Genomic DNA, 19,233 nt, shown 5'->3' with positions numbered 1-19,233 from the left:
AGTACTTTTCAGCTGTAATTGTCTCCTCATTTCGAAGGAATGAGTAGTGAATTACTCCAGTCACATTCCACCAAACTGTTATTAAAATTTTCCGTGGATGAAGTAATGGCCTTGGAGTATGAGCATGTCTTATCCCTATTAAGCCACCGAGCATACCTTTTCCTATTGTCGTAAAGAACCTATTTTTCATCACAAGTAATAATTCGATCGAAAAATGGCTTTCGATGAAATTGGGTTAGTAATGATGAGCATACGTTCAACCGATTCAGCTTATTTCGCTCAGTTAGTTCGTGCGGTATCCACTTATCCATTTTCTTCACCTTGTCAATTTCAGAAAGGTGTCGCAATATTCTTGCATGGTCGACTTTCATTCTGATAGCAAGTTCTTTTATAGATACCGTTGGATTCGTTTTCACCAATGCTTTCAGAACATCATTATTCACAGACGTTTTGGGTCTTGTACGCGGTTCATTTTGTAGGGAAAAATCACCAGACCGAAATTTTTCGAACCAACGCTGCACTTTTCGTTCGTTAACAGTATTCTCCATAAACAAAAGCTACACGCAACATAAACGCCTAGTTTATGTTGCGTGTAGCTTTTGCAGCATTATTGCCAAGTTTATACTCATATAAAAAAATTACACGAATATCGGTTGAATTCATATCCGTACAAAATTCAAAACAGATAACAAAAGGGCACACTTTTGAAAAAATCTTCTTTGTTAAAATATGACTCTGGTAATGGACAGTACGACTGTAAAAGAGGTTATACCAAGAACAAAAGCATAACGACAGCAGGGAGACAAACGTTCACATGTAAAAAAAATCCAACATTTCATATGCACCAACCAAATACATTTCGTGATAAACATAATTTTCTCGCCAAAATTACTATACAACCGCAACCACAAGAAACGGACGGTTAGCTACACGAAAAGAAACCTTATTGTGCAATATTCAAATTTTAATCATCCAAGCAAGCAATTTTCTACGTTTGAATGCGGGTTTAATTTTCATTTTGGACAATAGCGCAATTTATAAATTGGCGAAGTTGGTTTCGCGACTTGCGCGATATCTACAAAAAATACATGTCACTGGCATGGCAATTGCTTACTGCGAAGTACCGTTAATATTTAAAATAGATGGCGAGCAAGAGTAGACGACGCTAACAGCGTGGTGGGTAAATGTACAATAGTATTAGTCCTGACACGCGTAGCGTGCTATGACATGCAACCTCAGCCCTTAAGCTATACACTACCAATCATCTATTCTATCTTTCCAGCTTTGATAACGACTGACAAGAAAGCGGGCAATGGAAAAATTCAGCAGCGCCTGCGGGCATACTACGCAGGAGGGGCAATTCGGCCATGCGCACCACCTTACTCACCAACCGCGCATAGGGTTGTAATATACTGCTAGCCCTCACGCAACCTGTGCACGTGCCACGTCCACGGGGACCACGGGGGAGGCCTGCCCATTTGTGTCCCGATTCTGGACACACGTTCTGAATCTATTGACTCGATTAAAATTTGGACACGTATTAGGATAGGATTTTCTAGGTGAAAAAGTATATGACTGGATGTAAGGATTTAAGATCCTGCTCGCCAGCCACTAGATAACAGGTGGGATCCTACCTATTGATGAAGCTAATTCCTACCTAATACCCAGCTAAGAAAATCTAAACATCCCGGGCGTGTGGTGATCTTATGAAGCTTACGAGGCCACACCCTTATAACCGAGGTCTCCGACATCCCCCGGCCTAGTTGTTCCAGAAATCTAACAGCCCCCTTTTAACCAAAAGGTCTCTTTGCAAAAGTCGGCAAAATCGAGAAAGCCTCTAAAGACGACACTAAGAAGGCTGCCGCCGGCCATTCCCAGGCCCCGACTGGAACGAATTCCTATAGAGCCTCTCTCTGCAACTCTAAAAGCTGGCAATGGAGGAGGTGATGCGTCGCAGTGTCTTCGCTGTCCCAGCAAGCACACATCCCACCGTTTGTGAGTCCCAGATTCACGAGGCGCCTCTGGAAGTCGCCATGTCCGGTGATCATTTGCATGACATAGTGGTCGGGTTTAAACCAGGACGCACTAACTCTTGCCCCGACATAGCCGAAAAGGGTTAAATGGTACAATGGAAATGAGTCAATGATCGCCCCGTAGCAGTATCTAGAACGCTGTGAAGCGGTAAAGAAGCGGACGACGTAGCAACATGCAAAGCGAGCGCCGGTGGCTCAAAAATTGGTATTGGAATCGATAGTAGACGATAAAACTTTAGCTCGAGGCAAGCACCAACAGAACTTCATGCTATTAGGTACTATTGCAGTTCAAACAATAGATGGGAAGAGCCCCCATACACCGACTACTCTTTTCCTTTTGTACCCTTGGCTCCCCGCTGCCTCTCACTTTATGAAGTACTTCGTCCCTTGCAAACTCCGATACCATTGGCAGTACCTCCTTTATTTATTTTCATCCTCCACGCCTTAGTCCCCTTCTTCCTCTGCTTCTTTTTATTCTTATTTCTATTCTTATTTTATTAATATTACTATTACTACCACGACTACGTCGTATACAGCTTTCTTCTATTTTTCAGAGCATCCGCAATCACCATACGGTCGCGAAGCTCAATATCTGCCGCGATAAAGCAGATTTCTTGCTGCTCGACATATAACTTGTGAATCTGCGAAATTCGCAAATAAGTTTTGTCGACCTGCCTGTTATCTGCATTTGCATTGATTACAATCGTTTGAATATTTCTTTTTTTTTTGTAGGGGAACTCCGTAAAAATTCCCAGCGCTCGTCGTGCGTGGTCTCGGAATGAAACTCCAGGGAAAAGTACCGAGCAAAAGTGTATGTGGAACATCTAATTTATAGATTTATGGATCTCTCCTCTGCACGCTGCACGTCTCACACTTTACACAGTATGCATAGCCCAGAACATTAATAAACTTCCGCTGTTCCGCACATAGTAATAGCATGTCTCCTGCACACCGCGTTTCCACCCTTTATCCCGTTTTCCTCCGCCGGTTCATGGTATCTTTCTTTCTCCCTTTTCTCCCTCTCCTCCTCCTGTTCCGCTCCTTTTCTTCAACCATCAGTAGAACCAGCTTCCACCATCGAAATAGGTCACGTTTTTTTGCGTCATTGCGTTCCATTAAGCTCGCATTCATTCCGGCGCCAAACAATGAAAAGCACCCGCGTCCTCTCTGCTACCATCTTCTCTTANCTCTCTCTCTCTCTCTCTCTCTCTCTCTCTCTCTCTCTCTCTCTCTCTCTCTCTCCCTCTCTCCATCTCTCCGCTACCCTGATGCGTCTTCGCAGGTCTGTGAAGATCTCGACGAGTTTCTGAGCGGGTTGTAGGAGGATACATAGTCAAAAAGCTCTCCTCGTTTTCGCTTTACCAGTCTCGCCCTCTCCCCTTTCCACTTTACACCTACATCTAACCGCGATCTTTCTTCGTCCGTTCGTCGTATGATGCTGCGCGAAAGAACGGGTGTTACGAGCTGCTTCCGAAATGAGGCGGCCTTTTATTCGGCTTTTTATTCGTCGGCTTATCTCGATTTCAAATGCAAATGCACACTGCGACGAAGAGACGCGACTAAAGGGTTGGAAGAAGCGCTCTGCTATGCACCGCGATGCGGAGACCCAACCACGCTACGTTTCACTTACTTCTGCAACATCAAATCTATCCCCGCGACTGTTTAGGGCCAAGTAATTTTTCCGTGTTATCGCTGAGTTTGATTCTCCGTTCTTGACGTTTCGCGTTCGCGCACACGAATCTTGATAAGGGAAACATTCATTAACCTTTCAAGCATACCTACCGTAGTAATACATATTATGCAATCATAGCACCGAGTCGTGCATAAAACAAATTTCACGTGGTATCTCGAAAAAATTTAGACTCCGTACTATACTTGAGCTCCGTACCATACTTGAGTTTGAGCTGTATATATTTCCCATTCTATTTCCTTCTTCGAGTTTATCTCCGAGCTTATCATTATGAAATGTCTTTAGTGTGAGAATTCAAAATTTGATATAATTATTCGTCATTATTAACGATAACCAGTGATGGGACTGATTAAATGACATATTCATTAATTTTAATATGTATCAATTTCTAAGTATTGTATTATCTTATCAAATTGGCATCGAAGTACGAGTTCTGGCTATTAAATAACGAGACTGCGCGCGCAGAAGTCGTCCTGGAGGGGAAGGGGGGAAACAAATGCAGCGTTGGATAGGTGGAAGTGTCTACTATTCCAGTACGAAAACTCGTTTTTGTCGCTGTAGTAGTATTTTTTTCTATAGAGGTTAGAAACGAAAGTGTTTTTTTCTCGTGCCGATTACAATGTGTGACGAAAAACACGAGCAACGGATCAATGTGAAATTTCTCGTTAAATTAAAAAAAACTCCGACTGAGTGCTATAACTTGTTGAAAGAGGCTTATGGTAAGAATTCTCTATCCTGTGCGCGTGTTTTCGAATGGTATAAACGGTTTTCTGAAGGCCGAGAGAGCAGCAAAGATGACCAACGTCCAGGTCGACCTGTCTCTGTTTCAACTCCGCAAACAGTGACCAAAATCAATGAAATTGTGCGCGGAGATCGTCGTATGAGCATTAGGATGATTTCTGAGACTGTAAACGCCGATAAAGAAACTGTTGTGGAAAAACAAGTCGTGAATTTTGCACCAGGACAACGCACCTGCCCATAACGCGCTGTCTGTGAAGCGTTATTTAGCCGCTAGAGGCACTCCAGTGCTGGAACACGCGCCGTACTCGCCTGATTTAGCACCTTGTGACTTTTTCCTGTTTCCAAAGATAAAGTCTGTCTTAAAAAAAACCCGGTTCGAGTCAATGGAAGAGGTGAAGCGAAAATCGGCGGAGCTCCTAAATACACTTACAAAAGAAGACTTCCAGCATTGCTTTGACCAATGGAAAAAGCGAATAGAACGGAGTGTGGCAAGGGAAGGGGAGTACATAGAATGGAGCATTCGATTGTAGAATAATTTTTAAAATAAAACTCTTTTAATAAGCGTTTAATTCTCGTTATTTAATAGTCAGACCTCGTAATTTATCATTAATAACACAGGCCGACAAAACATTTTACCAGAAACCGGAATATACTATCCCGAAGGTTTCTGACTCGCTGAATTCAAATCTGGCTTCAGAAATGCTCGTTTGGCTCAGGTTTCCGAAATATTATAACCTAAAAGTTCAAAAAACGCGATTTTAGCCTATATTTGAGGTCATGCAGCATGGAGAAAACTTTCTTTTTCAAAAAACTGTTCAAAGTATCTCAAAGTATTGGTCTCAATCTTTCAAGTGCCGTTGAGTTTGCTCAAATATCTGTTTTTGTCAGCGATATATGCTATTTAAAAAATTTCAAATTGCATGAATTTAAATTCATGCTGCATGACCTCAAATATACGCTAAAATCGCGTTTTTTGCATATTTAGGTTATAATATTTCGGAAACCTAGCCAAACGAGCATTTCTGAGGCCAGATTTGAATTCAGTGTGTTAAAAACCTTCGGGATAGTATACTCCGGTTTCTGGTAAAATGTTTTTGCCAAATTTTGTCGGCCTGTGTTATTGACCAGAGGAGTGTTTTTCGTTGAAGATACTAACAAGGCGGGAGGCATGTCGCGAGTCACACGGCGCAGCTGTGATGCGTGCGAATCACGTGCTCCATATTATTGTTCGCGAGAGGCGATTGTCTCCGATCAGCCGACAACAGCGTGTCGGCGATCGCTAGGCACTCACGTTATAGCCTTATATGGTCATGCTTCCCTCGTATCTTAGTAACGCGAGACAACAAAAAAGCGAAACGTCCTCGGGAGCTGCTGGTCCCAGGCAGTTGTACGATTCTGCCTAGTACGGTGACAGGTCGTATTTTTGCGTGTGCTGCTCGTTGGCGATTGCTCGTCTTCAGTTGCCTTTCTGATTATTGCCTTATTTTTCTTACGCGATAACTGCGTGCAGTGTTTACGAAAGTTCCCCCGAGTATTAGTATAATTACTTTGATACTTTCGACTCTTGTGTAACATTTCTAAGGGTGGTTGCGTCGCGGAACCCTTACGCGTGTGTTGTGCCCCTTGAAAAGGGGAATAAAATGAACATTAATATGTGTTATTGTGTTATTGTTAATTTGTTTCTATTAATTTGAATGCCCTTCTGTTCCCAAGAGACTCAAAATCATGTGAGAACAACCCCCCTCCACTGTCCATAACGTTGGAGACCGCTCACGCCGCCGACGGGCGCACAATTTAAAAAGACTCGTTTATATTTGATTTACCCTCATATCTTGACATCCAAGAATACATAATTCACTATGTAGGTAAATTCGAATAATAGAATGAATTATTTAAACATATCCTCCTTATATTCTATAATAGTAAAATTGAATTTCATAAATCAACTTTAATAAAAGATTACGTAAAGATAATTTTATCTAAATCTTTATTTATAAAAAAAAAAGTCTATTTTTTAGCCACATCGCCATGTTTTAACCGAAAAATTTGTTATTTTTGTTGCAATTTATTTATAATTCAACCTAACATTATTTTGGCGACGCCGCTACTAGGAGTAATTATCGTGTAGCCACTATCATTGATTAATGCACACATATTCATTAACATTAATTGTCATTATTTTGTACATGAATATATCGTCTTTATCCGCTATCTCAACTTACTTCGCCAGACTTAATTAGAATTTTTACTGTAAGTGTGACCCGATAAAACGTGATTCTGTAGACGGCTTAACGCGATAGTAATTTCGCAGAAACAAAGTTTTGGTCGTGGACATGAAGGGTACCACGGTCAATGTGGTCTTATAGTCTCGCTTATCGTGAATGGCCACTAAAAAAAAAGGAAGAAATCGAGGTCGCCGAACGGCAGTTATCGTTTCCAGAGAACCAATCGGTGCAACTGGTTTTGGCTTGGCCATACGGTTAATGAAGGAGGTTATCTTCAGCAAAGGTTAATAGCACAATGGTGGGTCATGTTTCCATCGTTTTGGTCATTTCAAAGGACTACTTGCCCTTTATGGCTTCGAATTTTTATTGCATGTAATCTCGGACGCGTAGGTAATGATTTATTGACGTCGCAGGTTAGCTTAGTTAAGTTGCTAATGCACAAAGCATCATTAGGTTAAATCCAATTATCACGGGAAAATGCATTATATATAGGGATAAGCAGAACCTGCCATTTGTAACGGTCATTGCTAATTACCTGGAATATCAAGCGTATCGAGAGCTCGATTGAGTGGCTCGTCAACCATTGAGCAGGCGAGTCGTGTCGGTACGATGCATCTGTCACGTTCATTGGCCGACATGTGTATAACAACCTACGTACACGCTCTGCACATCCGTGTTTTCTCATTGTTGCTGCCCCGCGAAAATGTTGTCAGCAGTTGTTTTTCACGACCGCACAACCGGAAAATTGCTACATCTCGCAGCTTTTGAATTATACCTTGTCTCCACTGTTACCAAATGTAGAGTCAATTTCTTTCATTTTTGCTGCAAATTGTGTTATTAGTTTGAATATAACGCGATAACATTAGAGAAATGCGCGAACCTATTTTTCCATTAATCTGGCATACAAAGCTCGATACAATGAAGAGAAATACGATATCGGATGAATTATTTTTTGCGCTATTGTTATCATCATCATCGTTTCCGATAATCCATATTTCTCTTCGTGAGATGTGCGATTTACAGAATTCCGCGGTTGTCTCAATTTTCAGTTGATTTCCCGTTACTTTCGGTTACGTCGGCGGGATAAAGAGAGAGAGAGAGAGAAAGAGAGAGAGAGAGAGAGAGAGAGAGAGAGAGAGAGAGAGAGAGAGAGAGAGAGAGAGAGAGAGCGCGTAGCACTTTGCAACTGCCAATTCATTCATCCTCAAAAGCATCATCGGATAGTTTTCGTCAGTCGACCCTCTGTCGTTCCTCATTCCGCATGTTCCGGGACTCAGGACAAGCGGGACAAAATTTTAACGCGCGTTGTCAGTTTATGAAGTGCGACAAATGCGGCCTTCCGGTGGCAGCCGTCGCCTCTGTATTGTCTCGAATCCCGATAGAAAGCTGGGCTTGGGCAGCATTAAACAATTTTTTGCGAGTGTGCGCGACAAGTTTAGCCCGGCGTTCCTCCGTGAGACGATTAGATAGAGAGAGAGTGCGTGGAGATAATGGCGGAAAGTCCAATCTGCATTTGTAATGACGAATGGTGAAGGTGACACAGTGTCTGATCTCGGTGAAGGGACATTGGCCATCTATTAATCCTCGGGGCCATACGTCCCCTACCGGTTCTCTGTCACGGAAACTACCCATAGTTCCCACTGTCCCTTAAATGATTTTTAACCAACGCTATTCTCCGTCGTTCTCGCGATGTAACCGCTCAGCACGAAGTCTGAGCCATGTGCAGCTACGAAAATGTAAGTGGTACAATACGTAGCTTGTACGCTCCTGAAAGTGATTGATGTCGCGTTGCTGCAATTAATACGACACATTTAATTGCCGAGCATTTTAAACAAAAATACTCCATATATATATAACACATCACTCAATAAGTCTCCGGTCTGACACATATATGGCAACACTGTTGATAGACCCATATGATTTCTGGATAATAGCATCTTTCAAACGATACATGTCAAAATTTCATGACATTCTGATAATTAGTTTACAGGTTACAGTGGTTTTAATGACCCCAGTTTTGTAATTTTTAAAACAATGGATAAAAAAGAATTTCGTGTGTTGATTAAACATTGTTTTTTGATGGGAAAAAATACTGTTGAAGCCAAACAGTGGCTTGATAAGCATTATGGAGACTTTGCACCAGGGAAATCAACTATTATTGACTGGTATGCTGAATTTAAACGCGGTCGTACAAACACCGATGATGCTGAACGCTCTGGTCGCCCAAAATCGGCAGTTGTTCCGGAAAACATAGCCGAAAAAAAAGTCGACAAAATAGTTTTGAAAGACCGTAAAGTGAAGTTGCGTGAAATAACTGACACCTTAAAGATATCAGAAGGTAGTGTGTTTACACGAAATTTTACACGAAAATTTGAGCATGCGTAAATTGCTTTCGAAGTGTGCTGCGTTTGCTCACACCGGACCAAAAACAATAATGCGTCGACGATTTAGAGCGCAGTTTGGAGCTGTTCAAGCGAGATAAAAAAGATTTCTTGTGTCTGTATGTGACAATGGATGAAACATGGATCTACTACTACACACCTGAATTAAACAGATCGTGAGCTGAGTGGACAGCAGCCGTACAAAGCGATCAAAAATTCAAAAGTCAGCTAGCAAGTTTATGGCATCGGTATTTTGGTACGCGCATGGTATTTTGTTCATCAACTATTTTGAGAAAGGTAAAACTATCAATAACGAATATTACATGATATTACTGGATCGATTGAGTATAGAAATCAAGAAAAAACCGCCTCACATGCAAAAGAGAAAAGTGCTGTTTGACCAAGGCAATGCCCCGTGTCACAAGTCGATGAAAACGATGGTTAAATTAAATGAATTACGCTTCGATGTCTTTCCCGCTCACCGCACTATCCAGATCTGGTTCCCCAGCGACTACTGACTTCTTGCAGACATCAAAAAGATGTTTCAGGGAAAGAAATTTGGCTCAAATGAAGAAGTGATTGCCGAAACTGAGGCCTATTTTGAAAGCAAAGACAAATCGTTCTACAAAAAAGGCATCGAAAAGTTAGAGGAGCGTTGGAATGAAAGTATCACTCTTGAAGGAGAGTATGTTGACAAATAAAGTCGAATTTCTAAAAAAAAATTTGTTTTTCTTAGCTAGACCGGAGATTTATTGAGTGATGTGTTATATATAAGAGGTGTGTTCAGAAAATAACGGGAATTTTCGTTTTTTGAAAAAAAATTTTTAATTATTCATCTACATTAATGTTATCGCCTTCAAAATAGTCCCCATTAGATATTATGCACTTGTGCCAAGGCTTCTTCCAATCCTCGAAACATTTCTCAAACTCGATCTTTGGGATAGCCTTTAGCTCTTTCAGCGATACGCTTTTAATGTCATCTATGCTTGTAAAACGACTGCTCTTTAAGGTTCTCTTTATTTTTGGAAAGAGGAAAAAGTCACACGGAGCCATGTCTGGCGAATATGGAGGCTGGGGCATCGTTACAGTATTGTTTTCGGCCAAAAATTCACGAACAAGCAATGAAGTGTGAGCAGGTGCATTATCGTAGTGCAAAAGCCATGAATTGTTTTTCCACAAATCCGGGCGTTTTTTTCGGATTGCTTCACGCAAACGGCGTTGAACTTGTAGGTAGCACTCCTTATTGACCGTTTGACCTCGTCAAATTCGATACAAATTCTTTGATCCATTTCTTTTAACAAACGAAAATCGCCGAGCTCATAAAAACACGTCTAACCTTAACGGCTGCCACAGACAAAGTAAACAATGAATACAGCTGAAAATTGTATCATACTTCAGGGGCATGTATACCAACATAATAAAAAAAAATTTTGACAATCGGGCTCTCCAAACCCGCGAAATTTAAAAATTCCCGTTATTTTATGAACACACCTCGTACAGCGACGGCAATATTTTCGCGATGGAATTTCGCACCGGATGACCGAATTTGGTATTTTCACGATGTCGTCGGTGTCTCGCTTCGGGGACAATGGACAGTGGAGGGTAAAAATTTGGCTGCGAGGGTTTTGCAAGAGCAGCATAGTCGTCCGTTGCCATCGCGAGATTTTGCCGCTAATCTCCGGTATTAACTTAGTGTCCAATTGGAAACCGTCGTAATCCAGTCTGTATCACCGAATTTAATTCCCTTAACGAGGTCTTGCCACTCGAGCATTTTGATGCTTTGGCTAGAGAACCATATTAATTAATTATTATTTTTGTGGTTAGATTGAATTTTCACGTGCTGACCGTTTATACGTGCGGCCAGTTTTGCCTATCTCCTCTATCATCTCTGTTAAATTACATTTCGAAGGGTATTTAATCAGTTACGTGTGATTTACGCTCTTTGCAGTCGACATGGAACTGGTGAAGCGAATTTTTTCACGCACACGCATCGACGAGTTATCGTTCAGAATTCATGTTCGCGCGCGGACTCTTGCCACACTCGTGCATGTTCTTTCGTTGAATGTATATTGCGATGAAATGCTTGTTATATTGATTATGTTGTAACAAACACTAGAGCACAAGTGCTTTGACAAAAATACGATAAAATCAATCAGCGTAGGAACAGTTAATAAGGGATTACTGATTACTTGTTTGTTTGTAATTCGACTAACTACAGAGCTACTTATAATTAATGCTAATTGGAAAGCTTGTTTTGCTAATTGGAAATATTAATTAACGCTAAATGGAAAGCTTGTTTTGCTAATTGAAATGCTTTTTTTCTTAAAAATCGCGGTAGTTGGCTAAACGGCATTGGGAATTATTAAATAGGATCTAATCATGTAACCTATTGGCAAATATTAATCAACTTTTTTGCATTTATAACAATTTTCTTTCACTTTTTCCTTTTTTCTTAAAATATCAGTAATCGATTTCGTAAGAATTTCATGTATATTAGATACGACACGCGACACATACCAGGTGTAGAACTATGAAACCGGAATTTCTTTATAAACGGTGCTAGCCATTAATTTAGGGACCGTAAGACCGCTTCTGCAGCGTCATCATCTCCCTCTAACAGTTGACGAAGATTTTCAACACACAACAACCCAAGTTCCAAGCACCGGTATATTTTTCTATAACCTTAAACATGTCGAGTTTTGTGCCTACGAACTACGATTTGCGCACAGCATTGGTTTTTTGTTATCATTTGAAAAAAAACTGCTGCGCATCGAATGCTTGTCGAAGCTTACGGTGAACATGCTCTTGGTAAAACATAATGTTTCGAGTGGTTCAAAAAATTCAAAAGTGGTGATTTTGACGTGAGAAACGAAGAGCGTGGGAAACCATCGAAAAAGTTCGCAGACAACAAATTGCAAGCCTTATTGGATGAAGATGATACTCAAACTCAACAAGAATTCGAGGATGAATTGAATGTGATGCAGAAAGCTGTCTCAATTCGTTTGAAAGATTTAGAAAGTGGGAAAATGGGTTCCGCATGAACTGAATGAAAGATAGCAAGAAAATCGAAAAACCACTTGTGAAATGCTGCTCGACAGATACATAAGAAAGTCCATCGTATCATGACAGGTGATAAAAAATGGATATATTTTGAGAATCCTAAGCGTCAGAAATCATAGGTGAATCCAGGCGAACCATCGACATCCACTGCAATCGCTTTGTAAAGAAGACAATGCTTTGTGTTTGGTGGGATCAGAAAGGTGTAATCTATTATGAGCTGTTAAAACCTGGTGAAACCGTTAACACTGATCGCTACCAACATCAAATGATCGATTTAAATCGAGCATTGCGTGTGAAACGACCGGAATATGGAAAAAGGCAACACAAAGTCATTTTGCTTCATGATAATACCCCATCACACACAGCAGAACGGGTCAGGGAAACGATCGAGGCGTTCAGTTGGGAAATACTAACGCATGCGGCTTATTCTCCAGACTTGGCTCCGTCGGATTATCATCTATTCGCATCAATGGGACACGCTCTCGCTGAACAACGCTTCAATTTGTATGAAAATGTACGAAAATGGCTCGATAGCTGGTTCGCTTCAAAAGAAGAAATGTTTTTTTGGCGTGGCATTCATAAACTGCCGGAGAGGTGGGAAAAATGTATAAATAGCAATGGACATTATTTTGAATAAAATATTTTTTATCATTTTCAAACAACAGACCTGTAATTTAAAAAAAAAATTCCGTTTTAAAACTTCTACCTGGTACTTGCGATCGTGTCAAAGCGTAGCTTTAGACACCGGAACGTTGGAAGATTGATGCGTGTTGGTCAACTTCGTTCATTTTCGGCTACATCCATTTTATAACTGTGTTAACTGCAACACACTGAAATATCGATTTCATCGTACGAACGTTGTGTACATCGTTCGCTGGTATTTTCTATAATAAATCTGGATTTTTCAGAGTGTAGGAATCGCTATCGCGTCAAATTTCTTCACGAGTGTTTTGAGGAAAACCGACGTTCGGGAGGGTGAAACGATAATTATCAGGCATGCTTCACGGTTGGACCGTTGCCCTCGAACGTAAGAAACTGGCTGTTTGTTCGCGTGGAAGAGGAATAATAGTGCGTGGGCGCGCGAGTGTGTCTATCAACAATTAAACGTCGGACTGCGAAAGATTTTTCACGTAAGCGTGCTATCGCTTCGTTGAAGCGAAGAATTAGCTGGCATATCACTTGCCCGGCGCCAGCATCACTCGGGGAAAATATTTGACGAGTAACTCTTGTATTACGGCTACACCGGTCCTGATGACCGATGCGCATTGTCGCCGGGCTTCGGCCTCATTTCGCCTCTAAGGTCCTTGCGCGCTCCAAAGTTACTTTGTGAAATTAATGTATGTGCTAATATTGATTCAGGTACTAGAATATTATTTTGGCATAATATTCTGCTTTCAAGAATTTCTCATAGTTAATGTTAACTATACATATTCGCATGTGAGATCGCATGGTTTGTGGGGATTATCGTTTAGAGGACTATCGAAAATACTATTTTTTTTATTTCTTTTGTCGGAAACTATACGAGCAGTTCATTTTAAATGTGATACACATAATAATATATATTTTATCTGTAATTAATAATTTTGAAAATAAGAATAAAGAAAATGATAAATTTTATAAATTGTGGGTTTGTGGGAGTTGAAACGGTGTGTTTGCCGCCTTTGCCGCATGTTCGCAGACTTCAAAGACGAACATCCTATCTCCGGCAAGAACGAGGTGGTGTCATCGCCGTCTTCCTTGTGAAAATCGCGGGCACCGGAGTCTCCACCTATCCGGGACGGTGTATTTACCGTCGCTGCCGGGCTTCCCCGACACTCTCACCCACCGACCAGGAGAATCAGGGAATAGAACGAGTCGAGGTGGTGCGTTCACCATCTCTGCGGAGTACTCTCGGCCTCGCTGCCTCGACTCCGGGACGAGTACCGCGCAAAAATTGGAGCAAGCGTGCGCCCCGTATGTAATACCAGCGACCTTATCCGCGAACGTACCGAGAACGCCGGGACATGCAATGCCGCATACGCCCAGCCCGCGTTTTATAATTTCACGCCGGGATACCGCAATACCGAGCTCACCATTAGCGATCATAGCTGACTAATGCCCACTACTAAAAAGAACACGTCGAGTAGGTAATGTCCAAGCACAGCGCTTCGCTGTTTGCGCCGCGCCGCCCCCACTCGCCGAGTAACAGAACAAACGTTACCGTGTGCAGTCGGCCCGTGGCCCGCCAGACTCACCGTACGTCGAACACACGATACGGCGTGCATTCGACTACCGAAGGACACGATATTGCGTGCTCTCGGCCTGTGGTACAAGTACCGCAATAGCCACGGAGCGTTTATGTCCGGAAAAACTTGACCAACCCGTGCATACTACATGGGCTGAAAAGTCCCGGGATTTTTCAGTAGGTGGCGCCACTAGAAAATGAACATAATTTATTTTGAGAGGTTCATTTGTCACTAATTTATGTGTGAAGTTTCATGACATTTCGTTCATTCGTTTACAAGCTACAGTCGTTTAAGTGTTACTACCTTCGCCTTCGTAAAAAAAAATTGGAAAAACAAGAATATCGCATATTGATCAAACATTGTTTTTTGATGGGAAAAACTCCTGAACATTTAATGAAATAATTGAAGAAATGTTATCCCACATCTGCTCCTTCAAGAACAACAGTTTATCGATGGTTTAGTGAATTTAAAATGGGTCGTACAAGCACCGAAGACGCACCTCGCTCTGGAAGACCAAAAGAGGCTACGAATGCGGAAATCGTAAAGTAAGTGCATCGAATCGTTTTGAGTGATCGTAAAGTGAAGTTGCGCGAGTTAGCTGAGGCCGTTGGTATTTCAAAAGAACGGGTGGGATACATTTTGCACGATGTTTTGGATATGAAAAAGCTATCTGCGCGATGGGTGCCGCGTTTGCTGACCGTCGACCAAAAATAGCAGCACGTTGATGATTCAACGGCCGGTTTGGCGTTGTTGCAGCGTAATCGAGCGGACTTTTTTCGACGTTTTGTGACGATGGATGAAACGTGGATCCATTACCATACGCCTGAGTCCAATAGGCAGTCTGCAGAGTGACTGAAAAGCCACGAAAGCCGACCAAAGCGGCCAAAAGACCAACGCTCGGCCGGGAAGGTTTTGGCTTTTGTTTTCTGGGATGCGCATGGCATAATCTTCATCGATTATTTGCAGAAGGGAAAAACAGTTACGGGAGAATATTATGCAGCGTTATTGGATAAACTGAACGACGGAATAAAGAAAAAACGGCCCCATATGGCGAAGAAAACAGTTCCGTATCATCACGATAACGCACCATCACACACGTCCTTGAAAGCGATGGCCAAATTGGACCAATACGATTCGAATTGGTTGCTCACCCGCCGTATTCTCCAAATTTGGCCCCCAGCGACTATTATCTGTTCCCAAACCTCAAGCGGTGGCTCCAGGGAAAGAGATTCACATCGAATGAGGAAGTCATCGCGGAAACCGAGGCGTATTTCGAAGGCTTGGACATTTCGTACTACAGAAAGGGCATCGAAATGTTGGAAAATCGCTATACAAAGTGTATTGCACTCGAAGGCAACTATGTTGAGGAATAAATATAATTTTGCCCAAAAAACGCTTGTTTTCATTAAAAATCCCAGGATTTTTCAGCCCATGTAGTACTTCCGCAATTTACGTTTGGAAACTGTTGCATCAACCGAGAAGATTAAAGATCCAAATCTCACATGTCAACAGCCGACTGACGCGTCAGCTCGCAGACACAACACCGCGCTCGCTCCCCACGACCGCGCTCCCAGCCGAAACATCGCCTAGCGTACCGAAAGCCGTGTGTTTCTTACTGCGAACACACGGCACCCGTTATTCCGAGAAATAACGCACCGATATTCCAGCTAGACCGAACAATGTAAGCGCGAGACACGGGACGGCCCGTGTTTACTAGAAACATTATATCCATTATATCGCTAAAAGGCTCCAATACTATTTACGAGTAAATATTAGCCCGCCAGTACAGTGGGCCAACTGACGGCTCACCATTGTACACGGAACATTCGGACCACGCGTCCACCGAATAAATAGAATCCGAACAACAGATTCGCTCCCTCGTTTATTTACTCACTCACTCACTCGCAAACGAATACCTGGCAATCTGGCGAGCAATCCCGGGACAACCAGCGAAGTAGCGAACAGGAAAGTTCGCGGCCAAATTTCCTCTTGACACCCAGCAGGGGCAAGAGAAAAAGTAACGAAGCAAAGTAATGCAGAACGGTCAACCGTACTAATTACCGAGTGACCGACCGATACTCCGTTACACAACAAAGAATTTATTGCTAATTATGCTTTGCTCCAATACAATAAGTCACTCCACATTACAACTGGAAAAACATTTCCTATAACGATGGCAACATTATAAAATATAAGCAATATAAGTTATGTGCGATATTAAGTTTTTCATATTACTGGAAATTTTTTTCTTAATCAGTTTAATTATTTCGGAATCTATTATGCAATATAACTTAATAAATATAGCAAATTTCAGCAATTACAATATCCAAAATCCATAGTATTGATAACAAATATATTTAATAATTAAATATTTCGTGAAAATATTTCATTTCTATTTAATCACTCTTAAACAAATGTTGCAGTTAAAAACATTAGCAGATTATGTATCTGTTTTACTTGTCATTCAAGATTAACCCTTTGCCTTACAATTTAACCCTTTTAGTGCCGGGCGAAAAAGAGGTGCTTATGCGAAGATAACCGGCCGATTTTACTAGGATTTGGTAAAAGGCTCATAAAAACCAAACGAAAAGCAATATTTAAAAATTATTTATTTTAATTCTCTCGTAATGAAATTAGACTATTTATAACGTATTTTAAATTTATTTTGATAGAGATCTCTCGCAATGCGAATAGTAAAGCGCTACAAGGTGCGGGCCGATATATCGGCTCTGGCACTTCTCGCCGGTGTAGCAGGAGCCGATATATCGGCTCCCGGCACTAAAAGGGTTAAGTTGCGATGGCGCGGGCCATAAGTGACAGCAAGGTCGGTCACACTTGGAGTCATTCACGATTTGGCTGAGCGTTCGATGTTGTGCAAATTGTAGACGTCCTATGATTTGTAAATACATGTGTAAGGTACAATTAACTTTACTTTGCAAGATGTCTGATAAATAATTACGATCAATTGATAATTTAACAAGAAAGATTTATTGTTTTGACGTGAATTATAAATTAATAACATTTTTATTTTAATTTCTAAATAAGCAGATATTGAAGAATATCATTGTCTTAATAAAATTTACAAAAATTTAATAATCTTCGATCGTATAATATCTTTCAAAACATGTTGGTACATGTAATGTCGCGTGTAGCCCGATCAGCTCTACAATGTCCCTGAAACGTGGCGCGGTCGACTTACCACGTCTCTGACACGACTTATTCATGTTCGGCGCGATCAACACACCACGTCTCTGATACAACTTGTTGATGTTTGGCCCAGTCAACATAACGTCTCTGTCACCACGTTATAAGCTAAGGGGTTAATTGCGACATTTTAAGCTTAGAGTTTAGTCAGTTCTTTTAATAACAAGACTTTTAATAATAAGACAGTAAATAATAAAATGTTAAATTGAATTGCAAATATATATTTGTGGCAATGAAATAAAAAATGTAAATAAAATATTAATAATTATAAAAATGTAAAAAAAATGTAAATAAAATATTAAAAATATTATATGTTTAAGTAAAGAAAGAAAGTGGAAAGAAACAAATAATCAGGCCATTAATAATTTGCAGTGCACGCACCGTATGAAGCGCTCGCGCTATTTGAATCAAGAAAACTGGTTTATGATTTATATTTAGCTATTTCATTGACTGTAAATAAATATAATACATATATCGATAAATAACAATATAAAAATATTTTAAAAATTACTAATTTTTTTTAGTGCATATTCATCTTAATAATTTCGTGTTAAGATCTTACATTACAATATCATTATAATATAACTGACCCATAATATCAAAATTTATATAATATTATTAAATATAATATAATATTATAATATAACTGACCCATAATATCAAAATTTATATAATATTATTATTTAATCTACAGACCGAAACGTCTGTAAAGAGGTAATCATACTACAGGGCAAACTGCAAAATATTAAAATATGAAAAAATTTTTCAAATATATAAATTATTTACGAATATTTAAACAAATATTACTACCTATGTTAGTAATATATTATGTACAAATAAATATCAATTACCGTGATATGATAAGTTATTTGATGAAGAATGTTTTCAATTGTATATATTAGACAAATGTACTATATGATTTCAATTATTATCTTCATTTCGAATAGAAAAATCTATATTCCGCAGATATTCCGAATTGTAAATACATTCCAGCAAAACACACATAGGCTAGTATTTATAATCAGGTTTTATATTTAAGACTATTTTATGTTTATCTTTAGTTGTTTCGTACTGAATAAAATGAGCTGTACAGAACCTGAACATGGACTTAAAAAAATCGGTTTTACATATAAAATCCGATTATAAATATTGACCATAAACATTACCGACTTCGTCCTTCCACTTACATAATTTTACTTCCAATATCTACTCAAAATATCCTGGTAGTTATATATTAGTTAACAATTCAATTGGTCTAAATAACCGGTAGCAATTTCTTTTCCAGTGGACATATTAGATGGTAAACTTAGTTCCTGCGGTTTTTTGTTTAAAAAACTCATTAATTTCGACATCAAAAGCAAAAAATACATTAATCGAAGTATTTTCCCTCGCTAGCTATACATTTTTCCCATCTTTCGTGCAACGCGTAGATTCCACGACGATAGAACGATTGGTCTTTTGATGCAATCCATTCGTCGATCCATTTTCGCACATCGTCGCAATTTCTGAAGTGTGTATCCACCAAGCCGTGTTGCATTGACCGGAACAAGTAATAGTCAAAAGGAGCTAAGTCTGGTGAATACGCTGAGTGCAGGAGAACTTCCCACTCGAGCTGCATCAGTGTTTCTTTGACGGCTTTGGCAACGTGTGGTCGAGCGTTGTCGTGCAAAAGCA

This window comes from Dinoponera quadriceps, unplaced genomic scaffold (assembly GCF_001313825.1).
Source record: "Dinoponera quadriceps isolate SergipeBrazil2010 unplaced genomic scaffold, ASM131382v1 scaffold231, whole genome shotgun sequence".
Taxonomy (NCBI): domain Eukaryota; kingdom Metazoa; phylum Arthropoda; class Insecta; order Hymenoptera; family Formicidae; genus Dinoponera; species Dinoponera quadriceps.
Note: the sequence above shows the minus strand (reverse complement) of the source record.